The sequence below is a fragment of the Eumetopias jubatus genome, unplaced genomic scaffold (assembly GCF_037043125.1).
Source record: "Eumetopias jubatus isolate StellerSeaLion01/CBP00866 unplaced genomic scaffold, mEumJub1_p1.0 scaffold_15, whole genome shotgun sequence".
In the NCBI taxonomy this organism is placed as follows: domain Eukaryota; kingdom Metazoa; phylum Chordata; class Mammalia; order Carnivora; family Otariidae; genus Eumetopias; species Eumetopias jubatus.
Genome location: NW_028274821.1, coordinates 79077991 through 79087569, shown reverse-complemented (window position 1 = coordinate 79087569; position 9579 = coordinate 79077991). Strand labels below are relative to the sequence as shown.

The window sequence follows — 9579 nt, the reverse complement described above, 5'->3', positions numbered from 1 at the left end:
ATCAGAAACCTCATCTCAGGGGTCAAGCTCGGACGTGAACCCAGCTCACCCTCAGACCTCATAGCCTCGCTCTCCAGGTTTTTGGCTGTGTCATTTTAAATGATTATGAGTTTAATGAATTAAAAATATTATTAAACATGCCCTTCTCCGTAAGAATCCATTAGCATAATGAGAATATGCAAATCATTAATTTTAAACCATCTAAACAACAGCAGTCACATTTTTTTCTCCTGCCAGAGAATACCAGCTTAATGAGATTGGACTGGCCCAGTGCTGCTGATGTTCAAGCCAGGAAAAGAGAAAGAATAAAAACAGGCATCCAAGGTTAAAAAAAAGGGTGCTTCTGGCCCCACCCCAGGACTTCAGACAATAATAGGAAATCAAACAATTGCAGCCCTAAACATAGGCATTGTCATCAATCACCCATTTACACTCATATGATGCAATTTATAGGTCACAGGATTGCTTTTCCCATTAGTCTAGCGCAAACTGTAAAATTCTGAGTAATTTATTTCCTTTCTTCCATTGTTCCTTCATCCTTCCCCTCCTTCTCCAGTTGTTTCTTAAACACCTAACCTGTATCACTGTACGGATTAAGTCCTTCAAACCATTAAATGACCTGCTAGAAAGATATGAATGCTGCCTTTACTGAGCCTATGGTCTACTAGGGGCAATGGACAGTAAACAGGAAATTACAATATACGCAATGTTACATGTTGCTCATGAAAAAGCACTTGAATATTACTTGGCAGTCAACTGAGACCTGAAGGATAAATAAAGATAACCAGATAAAGTAAATAATGTGTGTGTATATCTGGGTGTGGGTAGGAGGTGGGGGAATAAGGAATATAGATGATCTAGACAGAAAAAAACAATATGGGCAAAGGCTTGGAAGTGAAAGAGTTAAGAAGGAGAGAAAAGTTCCAGGATCATTTTTACAGTGTGCAGTAAGGCTGGGCATGGTAAGCTTTGGATGTGTCAGGCAGGGTCAAGTCCAGAAATGAGGCTAAAGTGGTAAGCAGGATTCAGAGCAGGCCAAAGCAAGCAGACACTGCTTCATTCTGAGGGTAGTAAGAGCCTGTTGGAGAGCTGTAGGGAGACCACGTGGCTACAGATAGACAAGGACGGAGGATGTTGCAGCATTGGGTTAGATGATCAAAGGTCTCTGGTGAGAGGTAAAGGGTATGTGATGCTTTTTCAAAGATGTCTCCCTGAGAGGATTAGGGAACTTTAACCTGGTGAAGTGGAAATCTCAAGGGGTCTGGAAGGCTCTCTTTCAATATCTGTAATGTTGTCTCTGGCTAAGAGATGGGGATATTTCTGCTAGACCCAAGAAGCACTATTAGGACCACTGGACAGAAATCAAAGGAAAGCTCAGTCTAAGAAGAAACTTTCTGCTGAGCAAAGTAATGATTCCTGCAGGTTGCCACCTGGCCCCTCTAGTGGCCTTCCTATCTTTGCCATTGTTGTCAGCTGCCATAACAACCCTGTGCAGGTTTTCCCCAGCCTCATGGCTGCATGAGCATGTCTAGGGTTTTCCCCAGCCTCATGGCTGCGTGAGCATGTCTAACCAGAGGCACAAACAGATGCCCTCTGTTTTCACCCTGCTAGTGAAGACAGTAGCTCCTTCCATCGAGAGTGAACAGGGAGAGGCCAGAAGTCTTCTCTTCCTTGCATGTGCAAGATGACCCAACACCTCCAGCTAAAGGAGGCAACAATAACATCTCAAGTATCTCTCCCAAAGCCATCACAGCTCACGAAGGCGCATACAAAAGTCGTATTTGAAGAGACATTCCCAGCACAACCCCAGGTCACCACACTATCTTCACCTTCAACACTGATGATTTTCCCAGGGTCCCTGGTAAGTAATATGAACTTTAACTTCAAATGAAACTGACTGTCTTAGTCAGTTCAGGCTGCCATAACAACATACCATGGGCTGGGTGGCTTCAACAACAGAAATTTATTTTCTCCCAGGTCTGGAGGTCGGTGGTCCAACATCAAAGTGCTTGCTGATTTGCTTTCTGGAGAAGACCTGGTTTTCTTCCTGGCTTGCAGATGGCCACCTTCTTGCAATTTCCTTGTTATGCTTGTGTGCTGGGGTGGGGGTGGGGGAAGAGAGCTATGGTGTCTCTTATAAGGACACTAGTCTATAGGGTCTGGGTCCACCCTTGTAACCTCACCCTGGGGATTAGGGCACCAAAAAGTGAATTTGGGCTGGGAGGGGTTCAGTCCATAACACCAACCTTTCTTCTAAGGGCCTCAAGGTTCAATCTCTTTGCACGCTCTGCTAGGTTTGTTTACCTTCAGAAGTGCAAGCACATACCCATCATCACATGGGTATTCTGTGTTCTATGCACCACTAATTTCATCTATTTTCCATTGCTCCCCAACTTTCCAGATCCTTTCAATATGCTCTCTGGACTTCATGGTGTGTCATCAGCAGATTCCCTTTCATCCCCAAATTCCTCCTGCATATTCATTTTACCTTCTCTAACTGATCCTTGGCATAATCTCTTCCCTTTTAGCATAGTCCCTTCTTCCTTCCACGAGTGTTTCAGGAGTGCTCGGACATGGACAAGCACCCTCGGGTCTTCTCACTCTAATTCCTAGCCCCCGCACCCCCCACCCCCGGTTTCCTTCTTCTTTCCAAAATGGTTCTTTTAAAGCATATTATCAGACACTTAACTACCCATGATTATTCTTTGTTGCAGTCGCACTGGGCTTTGTGCTTAGAAGATCCCGATGCTTGGTTTAATGCTCTGCTTGTTACTTTCTTGAATTTTTAAATACATTTTGAAGAAGAGGTCTCACATTTTTGTCTTTTACTAGGCCTGAAAATTATGTAACTGGTCCTATTCTTGCTATAATATATTACCACACCTTCTTATCCTTTATTTCTTAGCACTTCGTTCACTGCTCTCCCCAGCTTGTTATTACTGCCGTTATTTTGTGTAACTTCAGCATCTATGTAAATCTATCTCGTGTCTTAACTTCTTGGTTCTTTAACTTCCTCAGTTCCTACGTTCTTCTCTGTCACCCTTTAATGACCCGGCAATAAGAATGTACCCTAGGCTTGATCTCCAAAAAACCCCACTCCAGCTTTGACATCCAGATGGTAAGCATCCCACTTCCAGGCTCTCGCTTCTACCGTCCTGCCTACTTGGTGCCGTTGCTTCCACTCCAGTAATTCTTAGACCTCATCAAGACATCCAGTTCATTCACCATATCATTTAATTTTAAAATAATGTAGCACTCGGTAACTAAAAACAATATATGTAATACATAAATTTATGAAACATTATGAAAAATAATCCAGGAAAATTCTATCTGACTTAGAAAATAAAACATTCCCAAAATCACTGAAGTTAACTCTGTGTTCCATCTTGAACTCATCTCCCTCCTTCCTCTCCTGCACCCTAACCATTGCCCTGAATTATATGTGTATCATTTGTTGCTTTTTTTTTTACACTTTTGCTAGATATGCATATATTAGAAGTGGTATTATTATTCTCTGTGTCATTTTCTGCAACTTTGTTCCCATTCAACATCATATCCCTAATAGTATGTTCTTGTGAATAGTGTATTAACACTGGTTAATCTTAGATATAGATCTGGGATAGCAGTAGCTGAACAGGTGAATTCTTGTAGGTTCAATTTTTCAAGGTGATGCTTAATTGTTTCTTAAAAAGCTTACACCAATTTGCATTCCCACTCAAAGTGTGTAAGTATTGCCATTGATGCACACTCTAATACTAAAATGATGGGTATAAAATTGTTTCATTGAAGTTACTAGTTTGCAACTACAGATTACTCAGAATGAGTATCTTTACATAAGCTTCACATTTTTTTCTTACTCCTTTGTGAAATGCCTGCTCAAATTTTTGCCAATTATTCTATGGAGTTGTCTTTTTTTCTTAATGATTTATGAGATACTTTATGTGTTCAAGATATTCCCTTCAGCAGATGTTTTCTTCCAATTTGTGATTTGTCTCTTAACTTCACGGCCTCTCTGAAAAACAGGAGCTCTTAATTTTAATGTGATCAAATAATCAGCTTTTTCTTTTAAGGAATGCTGATTAGGTCTTGTTTAATATATAAAGTCATAGAGATCCTCATGTATGGCTTTTTTTCTACAAGAATTAAAGTTTTGGCTTTCATATATAAAGCTTTGATTCATCTGGGATTGACTTTTCTAAAGTCAGGTCTATTAAAGTATAATTTACTACAATAAAATGTATATAGTATATAGTATATGTAAGATGGGTATAGTTGTATGGACTTTGACAAATTTATATGTTTTTTCATATAACTACCATCACAACCAAAGATATGGAATCTTTTTGCTGATGGACATTTGAATTGTTTCCAGTTTTTGGTGATAATGAATAAAACTGCTATAAATATCTGCATACAAATTTTTCTATGGACATATTTTCTTTATTTGTCTATGATAAATATACTTCTAACTCATATTGTGAATGTATATTTAATTTAGCAGTTTGCCAAATGTTTTTCAAAGCAGGTGTACCATTTTTCATTCCCATCAGCAGTGTATGAAAGTTCCATTATTCTTCATCTTCTCACTGCCTGCAGCTATCAATTTGTATTTATTTTAGCCATTTTAATATCTGTGTAGTAGTAGCTTATTGGGCTCTGAATGAATTTTCCTAATTATCTTAAGATATGTAGCATCTTTTGAAGTATTTTCTTATCATCTGTGTTTCATCTCTGGTGAAGTAATTCTTCAAATCCTTTCTTGATTTTTGTGAATTGGGTAGCTTATTTTATTATCATTGAGTTGAAAAAGCTCTTTGCATATTTGGAAAATGGACCTTTACTGGATATGTATTTTAAAAGTAATTTTTTTTTGTCCTGGATTTCCATTTCCTTAATAGTGTCATTGGAAGAGCTAAAGTTTTAAATTTTGCTGAAATCCAGTTTTTCTTTATTATTTTTTTTTCTGTTATGGTTCATATTTTTTGTATTCTATTTAAAAAAAAATCTTTGCCTGACCCAAGATCACAAAGATTTTCTCTTTTATTTATTCTGAAGCTTTTTAGTTTTTGATTTTATATTTACATCTATGATCAATTTTGAGTTATTTTTAGTATGATATGAGGTATGGATTTAGGTTAAATTTTTATTTTGCATATGGATATCCAGTTTCCATAGCACCAATTAAAGAAAATACTATTCTTTCTCTCTTAAATTGCCTTTGCAAATTTATGGAAAATAAATTTATACATTTATGTCTGTTTCTGGACTTTCTCATTGTGTTCTATTGGCCCATGTGTCTATCTCTTCCCAGTGCCATACTCTCTTGATTAATATAGCTAAAGCTTAAGTATTTTTTTAAGATTTTATTTATTTATTGGAGAGAGAGAGCAAGAGAGAGAGAAGATGGGAGGGGTAGAGGGAGAAGGAGAAACAGGCTCCCCACTGAGCAGGGAACCCAATGCGGGACTCGATCCCAGGACCCTGGGATCATGACCTGAGCCGAAGGCAGGCGCTTCACTGACTGAGCCACCCAGGTGTCCTACTAAAGCTTAAGTATTAAGGTAAGTGAAAACATCAGCTACTGCAAGTCTACCAACTATGTTCTTTCAAAAAAAATGACAATTCTGTGTCCATTGTTTACCTATACAAAATTAGGTATAGTGTGTCAATTTCTACCAAAAATCTTGCTGTAATTTATGTTGGGTTTATATTGAAACTAAATATCAATTTCAAGAAAATTTTAACATTTAGCATTCTAATTCATGAGCACAATATATTTCTCCATTAACTTAAACTTTCTTTTATTTTGTGCATTAATGTTTTGTTGCCTTGCTTTGTTTATAATCTTAAGGGGTTGTTAGTCAATGCTCAACCAGAGAAAGAAAATCAATGGGAGATGTCTATTAAGAGATCCATTGCAAGGAGTCAGATTACCCATTTGTGGGTCTAGTTAAGAAAGTCCAGACTTTGTAGGCCAGACCATTAGGAAGGTCAAAGGTATCAGGAAAGGAAGGCTGGAACCCTTGGGAATCAGCTGAAGCTGCTGTCCAGAGAAGGATTTTTTCCTCAGAAAATCCTCACCTCTGTTCTTAAGGCTTTTCTACTGATTGAATAAGGTCTACCTATATTAACTACAATCTGCAATCTCAATTGACAGTCTAGAAACTTGGAGACCTCGGTGTCAGGAAAGTGAAGTGTATCTATATCCTAAATAACCTAAGATAAGATTGACTGTAAGAACATTTCTATTAGCAAAAGTAAAACTAAAGGCGATGCCCTTCTACTCCTGTACACTCACCTGTTTCAGTGACTTTAGGACAGGAGTCCATTAAATTGAAGGAGATAAATAGGCATAACATAATCATAGACTCTAGTAAATAATAGAGCACCATGCACAGGATTAAGAAACATGAACATAAGTACTACTTGCTTGTGGAAATACAAACATGCAACTCATTATGAAACATAGATTATATATCTACTTTATGGCTGATGGGTACCCCTGCCCTTTTTTGGATTTTATTACCAAAGGAACCAAAGGATGGCATGCTAAAGACAGTAATTGTTCAACCTATAAATCAACCTCTGAGGCCCTATACTAGTACCCAGAAGAAGAAACAATGCTAGGATCCAAAGACATACTCTCCAATTTTACTTGCATATATGACAACAAGAAATATCAGAAAGGAAAAATTATCCAGAAAGTAAAATGGGGTAGGGAGTACACTGGACAAATTAGTGCTTCTGAGAAAGCAAAACCAAGGTAAAAAAAAAAAAAAAAGTTACTTCATTGCTACAGGAGAGCATATTTGCAATTTCTAACAATCATTATTTCATTATTGCTACAGAATAATGACCTCTGTATATTTTACATTTTTTCCACTTTCACAATTTGACTTTAATTCCAGTACCAGTACCCAGTTCCTACTCCCTCATTCTATGCATAACACAGAAAGTAGAAACAGTATGGGAGATACTGTGTACTTATTTTTTTTTTTTAGGTTTTATGGTTTTATTAACACAAATATGATGTGCACAACAAGCGGTCTATTCATTTTCTTTGCTGCGCAGCCTGGCGTTGGGATTGGTGACTCTGATTGCCAGTTGGGCTGCTCTTTCCACAAAAGCTTTGCGGTTCTTGGAGGAGACATTTTGAGCAATCTCTGCACAGTAAGATTTGTTGCACATCAGCAGCACTTCAAGCTCCTTAACGTTGTGGACTAGGAACTTCCAGAAGCCACTGGGCAACATGTGCTCTGTTTTCTTGTTGCTCCCGTAACCAATGTTGGGCATCAAGATCTGGCCCTTGAATCTTCTGCACACCCTATTGTCAATGCCTCTGGGTTTCCGCCAGTTGCGCTTAATTTTGACATAGCGGTCTGACTGGTGCCGGATGAACTTCTTGGTCCTCTTTTTAACGATCTTGGGCTTCACCAGAGGTCTGAGGGCAGCCATGATGCCCAGTAACAGATGGCGGCCACCTCCACAGGCAGCGCCGAGAAAGCGATACTGTGTACTTATTAATAGGTTCTTAGATTTCCAGAGTCACCAACATAGGACTAAAGGACTTCTGGCTTTCAGGTGGATGTGACTTAAAGAATTTCTCCCACAGGGGCGCCTGGGTGGCTCGGTCGTTAAGCGTCTGCTTTCAGCTCGGGTCATGATCCCAGGGTCTTGGGATCGAGCCCCACATCGGGCTCCCTGCTCCGTGGGAAGCCTGCTTCTCCCTCTTCCACTCCCCCTGCTTGTGTTCCCTCTATCACTGTGTCTCTCACTGTCAAATAAATAAATAAAAATCTTAAAAAAAAAAAAAAAGAATTTCTCCCACAGGTAGACAGTGGTTGTATACAGTATACTTGGATGCTGGAGTGGCTAGAAGAGTGGATTGTGGCAAAGAATACACATTTTCCCTTAGAATACATTTAATTTTCTTCCTGCTAATACTAGATATCCTCTCTTTGCCACGGTGTAGCTGGATACATGGCTGTCCTTCAAGAAATTTTATTTCCTAAACTTACTTATAGCTAGGGTTTGCCATGTGAATAAGGTTGGACTAATGAGATGCCAATAGTCGGGATCGATAAAATTTTCACTCCACCTCCTTGAAGCTGTCTGCCCTGACTCCCCTTTCTGAGGGTTGGAAATGGCAATGATTTGATCCTTGGACCCAAAGATTAAATTCATATTTTGAGAAAATCAAACTCAATAAATCAGTCTAGTTTCTGAATAACTTCATAGAGAAGAACCACCTGATAATCTTTGGACTATTAACTCACAGAGAAATAAATTTTATCTGATTTAAACCACTGAGAAAATACAGCAGTTAGATTCTGGTGAACACTATGTCATTCCTAGCAGACCAATCCTCCCACAGATGACAACTATACCCTACAAAATTCATAAAAATCAACTACATGAAGACAGCGCTGATGATATTAGGGGGGGTGTTGAAACTTGGGAGAAAGTAATGACCAGTGAGTAGGTGAGTTTCCTATTGAAAAGGCTTTTAGCTTACAGACTATTCTCAGATATCACCCCGTGGTGGGGCTAGCACTTGCATAGAAACCCACAGATTTACTGGCTTGAAGAACCAGGGAGCAGAGTTTGGAGCAACGACACAGTTGTAAAGTAAGGAGGGAAGCCCTAGACAGGAAAGAAGTAGAGAATGGGAGCTACAGGCTTTGTGCAGGGAATCTTCCAAAATAGCTAGCTGACCCCTGAGCTATGAATACATTGAGCAGAATTCTAGCAACCCAATTAAAGATAAAAAATATAAAATGTGACTTTGGAGCCTGGAGTATGAGTTCAGATAAATCAACTGCCTGCTAAAACACAAGAATGACAATAACTTAAACTAATACCTTTTAAATAAATATAAGATAATCTAGCACTTTACACATATTGAAAATGTTTAGATCTGATCGAAAATCACCAGTCATATGAAAAAACAGGAAAATGTGACCCATATTAAAGAAAAAAGACAATTAATGGAGACAAACCTTGAGCAGCTACTATAACTATGCTCAAGGGCATAAGGGAAAATATTCTTATAGTGAATGAAAAAATAGGACATTTCAACAGAGAAACAGAAACTAAAAATTTCCAAGTAGAAACTGTACAACTAAAAATGGCAAAATCTGAAATAAAATTTAAAACAAAAAATAGGCATAAGAGCAAATTTGAGATAGCAGAAGGAGTTAATGAAATAAAAAATTAATAGAAATGATCTGATTAGAAAAAGGATTAAACAAATGAATCTCTGGTCCTCTTGGGGAATCTTTAGTGGTCCAACATGCATATAATTGGAGTCCCACAAGAAAAGGAGGGAAATTGGGGCAGCAAAAATACCTGAACAAAATGATAGTTTAAATTTTTTCCGCAAATTAATTGATGACATATGTTTATAGGGTTAAGAAGTCCAGTGAATGCCAAGTTAGAAAAACAGAAAGAAAACCATACCCAAGCACAACGTAGTTACTGTGATTAAAACCAAAAATAAATACAGCCAAACAACAACAACAACAACAACAACAGCAAGAAAACACAAAGCATACAGAGGAACATAATTTTAATGATGAC

The 9579-nt window shown here is 38.3% G+C and overlaps 1 pseudogene; it reads right to left on the bottom strand.

Annotated features, from left to right (window-relative positions):
• Positions 1–7047: 7047 nt before the first annotated feature.
• LOC114212847 (large ribosomal subunit protein eL32 pseudogene) lies at positions 7048–7494 on the bottom strand (annotated as a pseudogene).
• Between the last annotated feature and the right edge of the window lie 2085 nt (positions 7495–9579).